At 40.5% G+C, this 12,199-nt stretch overlaps 1 protein-coding gene across 1 annotated transcript in view; it reads right to left on the reverse strand.

The window, feature by feature from the left end:
- Positions 1-12,199, reverse strand: part of ADCY9 (adenylate cyclase 9) — a 116,919-nt gene that overhangs the window by 75,974 nt on the left and 28,746 nt on the right. The gene's annotated exons all lie outside the window — the stretch shown is intronic.

Below are 12,199 nucleotides of genomic sequence, written 5' to 3' on the forward strand. Positions count from 1 at the left end.
AGAGATTGAAATTACAAGGGAACTCAGAAACTACTTCAAACTCAATGGAAATAAAAACACAGCAGATCAAAATTGCAGAATACACCTGTGGAAAGTGCTGAGAGGGAAATTTATAACTTTAAAAGCCTACAGGAGAAAACGAAAAATGTCAAGTCAATAATATGAACTTCCACCTTGAGAAACTAGAAAAAGAAGAGTAAACTAAACCCAAAATAAGCAGAAGGAAGGCAATAATAAATACTTGAGTAGAAATTAATGAATTAGAAAACAATAAAATCAGTAAGGCCAAAAGTTCATTCTCTGATCAGGAACAAGGCAAGGATGTCCACTTGTATCACTTCTAGTCAATACTATTCTCGCATTCCTAGCCCCAAGATATAATAGGAAAAGAAAATGTAAATGTACAGATAGGAAAGGAAGAAGTAAAACTTCTTTACTCACAGAAGACATGATCCTGTAAACAGAAAACCCTAAAGAGTCTACCCCCCAAAAGTCTAGTATAGTACATGAGTTCGGGAAGTTCACAGGATATAAAATCAATATCCAAAAATCAACTTTCTATATACAGGCAATGAACAGTCCAAAAATGAAATTAGGAAACAATTCCATCTACAACAGCATCAAAATTAATACTTAGGAATAAATTAATGAAAGAAGTGCAAGACTGTACACTGAAAAGTATTAAAAATACTAAAATATACTGAAAATATTGAGTTGCTAAATAATACCTAAATAAGTAGAAGGAGATAAATACTGTGCTCCTGGATTGGAGGACTCAGTGTTGTTAAGATGATAATTCTCCCCAAAAGGAGCTACAGATTCAACACAATCCAAGAAGTTTTTGTTATAGAAACTGACAAGAATGGCCAATAAGTAGATAGTTGTTTGAAGCTGGATTATGGGCATCTGACAGTTCATTACAATGTTCTCTTCACTTTTGTATGTTTGAAATTATCCACAATAATGGATAGTGGGTTTTTTTTAATTTGTTTAAGAAAAAGTACTGGAGGAAAGAAAAAAATTAACAACTAAGGGAAAGCAATTAATTTCAGGCGCTGCCTTAATACGCCTCACTCTTCATCCTCTGTTTGCTGAGTCCTCTCTGTGCACGTGGCTAGTGCATGGGTTAGGTGAGGAGGGAAAACTAAGAGACCAAACACACAGACTGACAAAGGGAGCGTAAGTGAAAGATCACACACATTTGCTACAGCTGTTACTGTGGTCTAATCCATCACCAGGCTTAAAATGTTTGGCAGTTTATAGCAACTCCACAACTGTACATGTCAATTCTAACAACCCACGTGCCAGACTGGAAGCTACCAGAAAACTGTTACAAAATGCTCCTCTATTGTTATGACAATTGCCCAGTAATTTACTTGGATGCGGGCTAAGTACAAATTAGTGGTACTCTTAAGATCAAAGCACCCAGATCTCTAAAGTTGCCATCTTCACTGCTCTAACCCATCCTGTCAGGAACACTTGCACATTCCTTTCACTTTCTATTCCCAAGTACACACTATAAAGCCCTGGCCGAAAGGGAAAGCAAGCCTATTTTAGTTTCCTTCAAATATTTGGTGCTTTCCAATTTTACTCCTTCCTTCCCTAATGGAATAATACTTTACATTTATAAAGCACCATTCATCTCCTCTTAAGACCCTTACAAACCACCACAAGACAGATGGGGCAGGTGTTACATGTGAGGTGCAGAACTCCAATGTCACATGGCAGCCAGCGCTCCGCCCCATGACTTAACAAGTGGCGTGTCCTTTCCACTTCCTGCTGCTGCCTCTCAAAGCACAGGAGGCACTTCCCAGCAACAGATGAGGAGGCCTTGTTCTAGGAAAGGGGAGGAATGCACCTGAATGGTCTGTGATGGGCAACTCGAAATTTCATCTACGTCTCATCATGGAACCAAAAAAATAACTTCTAAAAACACAGGATCCTGAAGTTTTAAATAGTATTAAATTGTTCTAACAGACAATACCCCATAAATATTTTGTCTGAAAAAAGCACACTTGATTTTCTCATTTTGATCTATGACTACAAACATCCTTCTACTCCTTGAGTATGTTTAATTTTCCTTCTCTTCTCCCTACTCTAGAGGAATAATTTTACCTTTTAGTGATACAGATCATATGTCTAATAACACGTCCATGAGATCCATGAAAAAGGTGAGCACCACTCTTTAGAATAAATAATTCATATCAAAACACTTAGCTTTAAAAGACTCCCACCTGGGGTGCCTGGGTGGTTCAGTCAGTTACGTGTCTGACTCTTGATTTCAGCCCAAGTCATGATCTCATGGTCATGAGATCGAGCCCCAAGATGGGCTCTATGCTGACTGTGGAACCTGCTTGGGATTCTCTCTCTCCTTCTCTTTCTGCCCCTCCCCTGCTTGTGCTCATGCTCTTTCTTTCTCCCTCCCTCCCTCCCTCTCTCTATTTTTATGAAAAATAAAAATAAAGACTCTCACTTGTAAGAGCAATCAGAATTTCAAAAATGCCTAGTGAAACATAACCTTGTCCAGGCCAACTTTCTCATTTAAATGTAATTCAAAGAAAGGACTTATTTTTCCAGACATTGCAATGTTCTTTAGATACAGGAAAGAGTCTTTCTTATATCAAAGCAGATGCAACTTCACTATTCAATTTCCTTATCTTTTATACAATTAAACTGGAAATCATCATAAGAGAATTAGACAACTTGCTGATACTCAGCTCTTAGGAAAAAGAATTTTAAGAATTGAAATGACAACTTTAAAACCATCAGAATTGGGGCACCTGGGTGGCTCAGCTGGTTGAGCATCTGACTTCGGCTCAGGTCATGATATTACAGTTTATGGGTTTGAGCCTCATATCAGGCTCTGTGCTGACAGCTAGCTCAGAGCCTGGAGCCTGTCTTCGGATTCTGTGTCTCCCTCTCTCTCCAACCCTCTCCTGCTCACGCTGTCTCTCTCAAAAATAAATAAAACATTAAAAAAAGTTTTAAATAAATAAAACCATCAGAATACTAGACAGCAGGGAGGGTATGAAAAAAATTCATTCCAAGTTAGAAACATGAGCTCCTGCTCTGAGTGTAGGGTTTTTTTTAATGAATTTATGAAACAGATTGAAATAAAATTCATAACCAACCTTACTTCACAGGTATAGCACAATGCTAATTTTTAAAATCCTTCTTGTACTATGGCTATTTTTGTGTTGGCCAAGCAAGTCACTTCCCCTCTCCAGGCTTCTAACAATGAACATATTCTGACAGCAATATACACACAACTCCACTGCAGACCAAGATGGTTCTGGGTCAAACCCAAGACTTCTGGTTCATATTAGGATAGTTATCAAATCAAGATCGTTCTGGCTCAACTGAGTCATCCTACACAGGCAGCTGCGTCCATTTCAAGGTTAACCCTGTGCATCCCCGAGAGCTGCATTTTATGCTTTCTTCTAAACAGAACTGGACCCCCAGAGGAGTTCAAAACTCCACAAACCTCCAGGTGATCTTCAAGAGGAGGTTAAGTTGAGGCCAGAGCTGACCAAGAGGAAGGGAGGTCTGTCACCAACAGGTAAGAGATCATCTCCCTGGACACACTCCTCTGTCTGTGAACTAACATATGCAAACATTTATTTTGTAAATTTGTTTACCATCGCTGAGTCAGCAGAATCAAGTCTCTGAACCTATTTCTTCTGGTGGGTGAACTGACTCTAGAGTTGTACTTTTAGTGAAAAATGGATTCTTTCTTCAGTTAAATAGGCTGGCGGGGGGGAATGGTAACAAACATTTTTTTCTTTTTTTCACTTTCGGGATTTGAAGGTCTGTAAGTTTTTCTATTTGTGGGGGAAACAAAGTCTTTGAATACTATGATTTATAACTTAAGCAGTCTAAGAAATGAAAAATGTATATGGGCACCTGGGAGGGTCAGTCAGTTAAATGTCCGACTTTGGCTCAGGTCATAACCTCGCTGTTGAATTTGAGCCCCAATCGGGCTGTGTGCTGATAGCTCAGAGCCTGGAGCCTGCTTTGGATTCTGTGTCTCCCTCTCTTTGCCCCTCCCCTGCTCATGCTCTGTCTGTTTCTCTCTCTCAAAAATAAATATTTAAAATTTCTTAATAAAAAAAATTTAAAGAAATGAAAAATTTACAGAATGTGACACTCTCACGCCAAGACAAGTTTACATCCAATCCACACCTAGTATATCATAAGAGTTAATTTGCATTCACTTTTCCTCACTTTCATGCCTTTAACACACATTCCCACCAATTAGGATAACTCATATAATGGTTTTTTTAACTAAATTGCTTTTCACAATAAAAGTAACACCTGTCTGTTGTAAAAAAAAAATAAAAATGAAATGAAACAAAAAGTATATAAAACTAGGGGCACCTGCGTGGCTCAGTCAGTTAAGCATCCGACTTCGGCTCAGGTTATGACCTCCCAGTTTGTGGGTTCAAGCCCCCATTGGCTCTGTGCTGACAGAAAATTTTTATATTTAAAGTTTTTTAATATGAAACTCAAAGTTTCTCTAACCCCACCCTAATGACTAACATTTTCTATAGATTTATGTACATCCTTTAACGCACTTACCATCAGCTTTATGTACATGTACCCTTTTTTTTAAATGTTTATTTATTTGGGCAGGAGGAGCAGAGAGGGGGAGACAAAGAATCTGAATCAGACCCCGTGCTGATAACAGAGAGCCGAAAGCAGGCTTGAACTCACAATCTGCAAGATCGTGCATGGCCTGAGCCAAAGGAGGACGCTTAACTGACTGAGCCATCCAGGCATCCCTGCACATGTATTCTTAAACACATCTTTTGATGGAAAATGAAAGCATGTTTCACATATAACATACAATCACTTGCTTTTTCCAATTAACAATTAGTGATGGCTATTTTGCTCACATCGATACACACGGATCCAGCCCTTTCTCACAAATACTGACAAGTATTCTTCTACATGGATGGACCAACTCTAATTTACACTTGATAGTCAAGTGATTTCCAGATTTCTGTTATTTTTAAGTAAGAAAGTTACCAAGATCCTCCTAAATCTGTCTGCACACATTTGCCGGTATTTTCACAGAGTAAATTCCTAAAAGTAGAATGGCTTGGTCAAACGGTGTAACGTGTAAAACGCAGGCAGATGTTGCCAAATGCCCTCCAAATAGGTTTCTTCAACGGATACTGCCAAGCACCAACAGTGTTCCAGAGCACCTGGATTCCCCGCCCTGTCACAGCTCAACCAATCTTTGTCATCTTTGCAAAGGAGAGAGATTAAAACTCATCATGCTTATTTCAATCTGTTCTTTTAGTTGTTAGGAAGGTTGTGCATTTACCCTTCCACGTTGCCAGATGTGTGACCCTGGGAAGATACGAAATCTATCCGTGACTCAGCTTCCTTGTTTGTAAAATGGGGATAAGAGTAACGTCCACCCCCTGCAGAAACTGCGAAGACCTCAGGGGATCACGCAGCTAGGGCTCTTAGCACACAGCCTGGCACACAGCGGGAATTCCACAAAGACTTGCTGAACAATGGGGAGATATAATATTCTACCAGGCAAACCTCCCAGGGTTAGCTCAGCACTCACCGCTGCTGAGAATCTGAACACTGTTCAGCTTTTACTGTTATCAGTTGCACTGCATTCTTTTTATAAACTGCTCTTTGGTTTCTTTAGGACCATTTTCTAAGGCTATTCTCCCAAGATTTGAAAAGTGTTACAGTTCTTCCTTCTATTCTTGAGGGAAAAAATGAACTGGCAGCAATATACACATATCAAATTTTAAGGTTTTTTTCCCTAACTTGGAAAGTAAAATAAATAAATAAGTAAATATAAAAAATAAAAAGTAAATAATGGTACTTCAAAGCATTCTCATTTGTATTTTAAAACTGCTACTAAGAATATACATTGTCTGTATTATTCACTACTTATAGTTTGGAAAATAAGCTTTGTCAAGTATAATTTTCATGCATATATGTTTCTCCAAATTATAAACCAAGATAACAACTTCCTTCACAGTCTAAAAAACAGACTATTATATATTTATAAATAACTTATAAATAAACACATATATTTCTTATACGTGACTTTTTTCTACCAGTGGAAAATAAGATATGAACAAAAGTTTAAAATAATATTATCTGATAAATTTAATAAAATTTCTGAGCTTAACCACATTTCTCAAAAATAACCAAGAAGGAAGCCAGTAAGAACATCACCCCATCTTCATAAAAATTAAAACCAAGGAAAGCTACAAAATCACAACTCTTCTTGAACCAGAGAAAGAGCTAAGGCCACAAAGGCACCCAAGTAGCCTCAAGTCCTAGATAACTCCCGCATGAGGAGAGAAGAGGCACAAAGGTGTCCCAATATACTGTGGCAGAGCCCATGAGAAAGACACGCCTACGGTACAAGTGAGATCCACGGGAACAGGTAGACAACATGGATGAACAGATAGAAAGATGGAGCAGAGAGACAGAAAAGGTAAGAAAGAATCAAATGGAAATAAACAACACAATATCACAGTGCCAGAGACTGACTCACCAAGGGAAGGGGAAGGTAAAAATAACTGATACTTAATGGCCAGGGATTTTTCAAACATAATGAAAGACATCACACTACAGACTCACCAAATGCAATAAATATCAAAATCACATCACATCTAAATTGCTGAAAACTAAAAATAGAGAGATAACCTCAGAAGCTGCTGGGGCAGGGGTAAGAACTGGGAAGACGTGTTACATTCCGAGAAACAAAGAGGGCATTTACAACAGACACTTCATCAAAAACAATGCAAGTTAGAAGACAACGGTGCAACATCTTTTTAATACTTAAAAAGATTCAGCACAAAAGTCTATGCTCTGAAAAAAAATTGTTTTTTTTAAAAATGAATACGAAAACTTCACTCATATGAGGAATTTAAGATACAAAACAGATGAACATAAGGGAAGGGAAGCAAAAATAATATAAAAACAGGGAGGGGGACAAAACATAAGAGACTCAAATATGGAGAACAAACAGAGGGTTACTGGAAAGGTTGTGTGGGGGCGGGTGGGTTAAATGGGTGAAATCATTGTTGCACTAGATGCCAACTAACTTGGATATAAATTAAATAAGTAATTAACTAAAAACTAAAAATTTTGAAATTTAAAAAACTGAGTATGAAGTTAAGACTTTTCATTACCAGAAGACTCACACCATAAGAAATGTTAAAGGAAGTTCTCCAGTCCAAAGATAATATGAGAGAGCAGGGGAAGCACCCTGGACAGCAGCGTGGGGGCAGGAGGGAGGTCAGGCAGCGCATGCCAGAGGGCACAGGAAGGCCATGAGGCCTACCCAGGGTCAAGGTTCAGAGATTGCAGGTCCCAAGGACTAGCTTGAGATGCAGATTCAGAAGTTCTGAGAGGTGAAGTGACCTCGCCAAGGCCACACAGCTCATACGTGGCTGTGAATGAACTGGAAACCTGGAGTGTCCAGTTCTAAATGAGCGCCAAGTGAAGTTCCAAAAAACAACAGACGAGCAGAAAAGTTAACGGGCCCCTGGAGCTACCAGCTGCTTGCAAGTGAAATACTGCAGAAGGGGAAACAGTAAGGGTCAGGACCCGTGAGGTCTGATGGTCGGAGGACAGCTAAACATGCACTGGGTGCTGAGTTTGTTCTGTGCTCTGCTGAGGGTGGAGACCGTGTCTCTGTGGCGGGGGCCCATACCAGTCCCCAGTTTTCAGCCCCAGGTGTGAAGCAGACCCCCACGGTGGACGTGAGCGTCCAGGGTGCAGCTCAGGGGCACTAGTACATTCACAATGCCGTGTAGCTGTCATCCCCATCCACCTCCAAAACTTCTTGTCTTGCAAAACTGAAACTCCCTGCCCAGTAAGTAACAGCTCCCGATGTCTTCCTCCCCCAGCCTGTGCTTTGTGCTTTCTGCCTATAATCTGACTCCTGCGGGTACCTCCTATAGAGAGACTAATCAGCGTCTGTCTTGTGGTGGGTAGCTTGTTTCACCCAGCATAATGGTCTCCGCCATGGTCCCTACAAGGTTCATCCATGCTATAGCATGCGTCAGGATTTTCTTCCTTTTGAAGGCTGAATAATATTCCACTGCATAGGTATGCCACATCTGGATTATCCACTCATCCATCAGGGACACTTGGGTTGCTTCCAAACCTTTTGGCTGTTGTGAATAGTGCTGCTATGCACGTGGGTATGCCAATATCTGAGACCTGGCTTTCTGCTCCTTTGGTGTATACCTAGATGCACATTATGAAATCATATGAGAATTCCATTTTTTTCCAGTTTTATGGAGATATAATTAACATTCAGCGCAGCAAAAGTTTAAGTTGTAGAACACAATGACTCAACTTACATATATTGTGAAAAACAGGACATTTAGAATCCCTCATCTCATAAAGATAAAAGAAAGAAAAAAGATAATGTGACAAAGAAACCTAGATCTGTGCAGGAAACGAAGAGTTCCCAAAAGAAGAAAAGTACAAAATAAATTAAAATAAATTTTAAACTCAGTTGATCAGCTACAAGCAGCTACTTCTCAGGTACTCAGGAATCACATGTGGTTGGTGGCTCCCACACTGTCATCACAGAAACAAATATTTCTGAGGCTCATTTGGAAAACACCCTCTATAAGGTAATTTAGTGACTAAAGTAAAAATAATAACAATGTATTATGAGGGTCTACCATGCAAAATACAGTATTATAACAATAGCATTAAGAATTCTTACAAGGTTATTGTACAAGAGATGAAACAATATTTGAAGGCAGACTAAGTTAAAGCTGTATATTGTAAGCTTTGGGAAATCACTAAAATAGGTCAGAAAAGGAACTACATCTGATAAATTACTAGAGGAGACAAAAACAGAATCATTAAAAAAAAAAAAAAACTCAATCCAAAAAAAAAAAAAGGAAGTAACACACAGAGCCAGGCATAATACCCGTTCCCCACAGCCAGACTAGACAGCTAAAAAGTTAAACTTTGGTGTATATAAATTATGCCTCACTAAATCAGTTTTATCTTTTTAAATGTTTATTTATTTTGAGAGAGAAAGAAGGGGGAGGGGCAGAGAGAGAGAAGCCCAAGCAGGCTCCGTGCTGTCAGTACAGAGCCTGACACAGAGCTCGATCAGTTTTATTTTTAATCAGAGAAAAAAAAAATAACCAAGGAAGTCTTTGCCTTGATAAATTAATTTTGACACCACAACACAGGCAGAAGACTTAATACTTATCTCACTATATATACAGAATTATTTTGCATTTGAAAAGTACTGGGCTGCCTCACAGACAGCAACATTTCCAAGAAATGTGCAAATACAGGTGTCCTATGCTGGTGATCACAGTTTATAAGCAGTATAGCTAGAATTCAATTTAAGCTCAGATTCCTCTAACCCCAAAGTCTGAATCCATTCTCCTAAAGCCAACCGGTCTCTGTGTTTGAAGTGCTTATGAACTGAGTCACAAATGCACTTCAAGAGCCAGCCCTTGATAAGACAAGGTGATGGTCTAACACGATTCTTTGCCCTGATATTGGCATTGGCAATGCCTGTGTGACTAGCACTTTGCCAAACACAATGCGTCTGGTGCACTGGTCATCCTAAGGGGTGCCTAGCTGTCAGCTGCACAACAAGACACAAGATTAGGAACAGACCTGTCAACGCAGGCACACATGGGTATTGTCACCAGACCTTCACTGGTTGCTGGACAACTCACGTCCTGGATGTGGAGGGAGGTGCCCGCGCCACCAGGAGTGGACACCGATCCCTGCCGGCTGCATCCTCCCTCTTGTCCAACATGAGAAGAAAACATACCAGCAGACTGTCTATAAAGAGGAAGGTTTAAAAATGACAGAGGAAAGAGAAGCTAAATATTTGTTTGTGTGAAAAATCTAAAAGGGTTTTTTTTTAATTAACAAAAACTTAAGCAAAACCATTACTTTTCAAAGGCACTTTATGGGGCACCTAGGCAGCTCAGTCAGTTGAGCATCTGACTCTTGATTTCAACTCAGGTCACGATCCTAGGGTCATGGGACTGAGGCTGTGTCAGGCTCCATGCTAAGTGTGGAGCCTGCTTCAAATTTTCTCTCTCTCTCTCTCTGCCCCTCTCCCTAGCTTATGTCCTTTCTCTCTCTCTAAAATTAAAAAAAAAAAGCCACTCTATGTATGTAGAGTACCGACAAACTGAGCCAAGAGATCTCACTGGCAACATTGAGAAGCATGTAACAGGCATTTATTATTTATATACTTAAAAAAAAAAAGAAAAATTGATAACATTTTGAGTACTTTTAATACTTTTGATCCCCTTCTTTTAATCCCTAAATTAATAATTTAAGCCCCAGAGGATTATGAATGTATGATAGAAGTGATGAGGGAAAACCGGCTGTACTTACAATTTACTCTGCTGCAGGCACCAACTCCATGAGCACCTACGTGCTGAGCACCTACTGAGCACCGTATGCTAAGGGACACAAAAACATGCCCCACTGTGTCCCAGGAGCTTACAGTCTGGCTACGGGGAAAGACAACGATGGGACCCGAACACAGGCGGGACTTCGTTCTTGCGAACGCAGAGGTAGGAATCCCACACTCTGTCTGGGGGGATGAGGAAAGGCTTCACAAAGTAAAGGTACCAGAGCTGTTTCTTAGAAGGTGAGCAGGGGCTCCTGGCACATAAATGCCGGGCTCATGACAAAGCCTGCCCTACTCAGGAGAGATGCAGATGGGATTTTAGAGCAAGGTGTCAAGTCTAGCGTCTGGAAAAGTCGGCTCAGTCCCATCGTTTTGAAATGCACTTAAGTGGCAGATACCCAGTTAGTGAGGAGAAAAAGAAGGCACAAAAGCACTAATTGATGACAAATCAAATGTACAAGAGAATTAGAGCCCCGTCCCTCCGGTTCCTGCTTCGTTGTTCATCCCAACGTCTCTGCTAGAAAAGCGAATCAGAGCTAAAAAGAGAAAATGAGAAGTCAAACCCACAACTTATGCTGGCAAATCTATAAACCCTTCCACTTAAAAACTCAACAGACCAAGAGATGTAGACTTTGCAACTCTTCCGTCCAAAGGACAAGAGCTCCCACGGTCTCCCTCCCATTCTGGGGGTTGACATCATCGGTCGGGTCACGCAGAGGGTGAGTGACACCTCTTACAGGAGAGAAATGTTCCAGCTTTCACCTCTGGGGTCTAAGTGGTATTGTGATAACCGGTGAGAGGTGAGGCACGCAAGGATTTAAGGAGAAAATTCCTGAAATGGTTACCAAACAAGGAGAAGTGCGCCCAGTCAGCAGCTGCAGTTGCCACGGGCCCTCGATCCATGTGACTGCTAGAGATGCACTGACAAACCAAGGAGACATCTGCTAGGAATGATCCAAATGACAGCAATACCTAAGAGCCAGCCTACTTTCGGGGCCCGGGGTGGCCCAGTCGGTTAGGTGTCCAACTTCAGCTCAGGTGATGATCTCACAGTTCGTGAGTTTGAGCCGTGCCTCGGGCTCTGTGCTGGCAGCTCAGAGCCTGGAGCCCGCTTTGGATTCTTGACTCCGTCTCTCTTCCCCTCTCCCACTCGTGTTCTGTCTCTGTCTGTCTGTCTGTCTCTCTCTCTCTGTCTCTCTCTCTCTCTCTCTCTCTCTGTCTCTCTCTCTCAAAAATAAATAAACATTAAAAACATATTTTAAAAAATCATCTGCTTTCTATATATGCTTTCCATGGCTACCACATGAACAACTGGGATTGCAATTGGATTATGGGGTATAAAATGGGGCCAAAATTTAGGACTTACTCAGGGAAATTATAGTTTTGTTCAAACTCACTCATATTGGAAGCGGCACAAGATCACGAACGAACAGCGTAGCAACGACACATTCTGTTCTAGAAAAACAGCGCCGGGCACAATTCCTAGTGCCACCTTAGCAGAGGGGAGAAAATATTATCCAGGGTAGTTTTTGTCTCTGGTCTGCTTATGAGGTCTCTTGGCTTCAAAGAGATCAGACACCTTCCCCAAACTCCTTTAGGAATTAAACGACCCATTTAGTAGCAATGAGCACTTAAGAAAGAGGATATTATTTCCTTCATTATGAATATTCCCTGCACTCTATCACCCTTTTCTTTTTTTTTAAGGTTTTATTTTTTTTTTATAATATTTTATTGTCAAATTGTTTTCCATACAACACCCAGTGCTCTTCCCCTCAAGTGCCCTCCACCATCACC

Source organism: Suricata suricatta, chromosome 8, assembly GCF_006229205.1.
Source record: "Suricata suricatta isolate VVHF042 chromosome 8, meerkat_22Aug2017_6uvM2_HiC, whole genome shotgun sequence".
NCBI lineage: Eukaryota > Metazoa > Chordata > Mammalia > Carnivora > Herpestidae > Suricata > Suricata suricatta.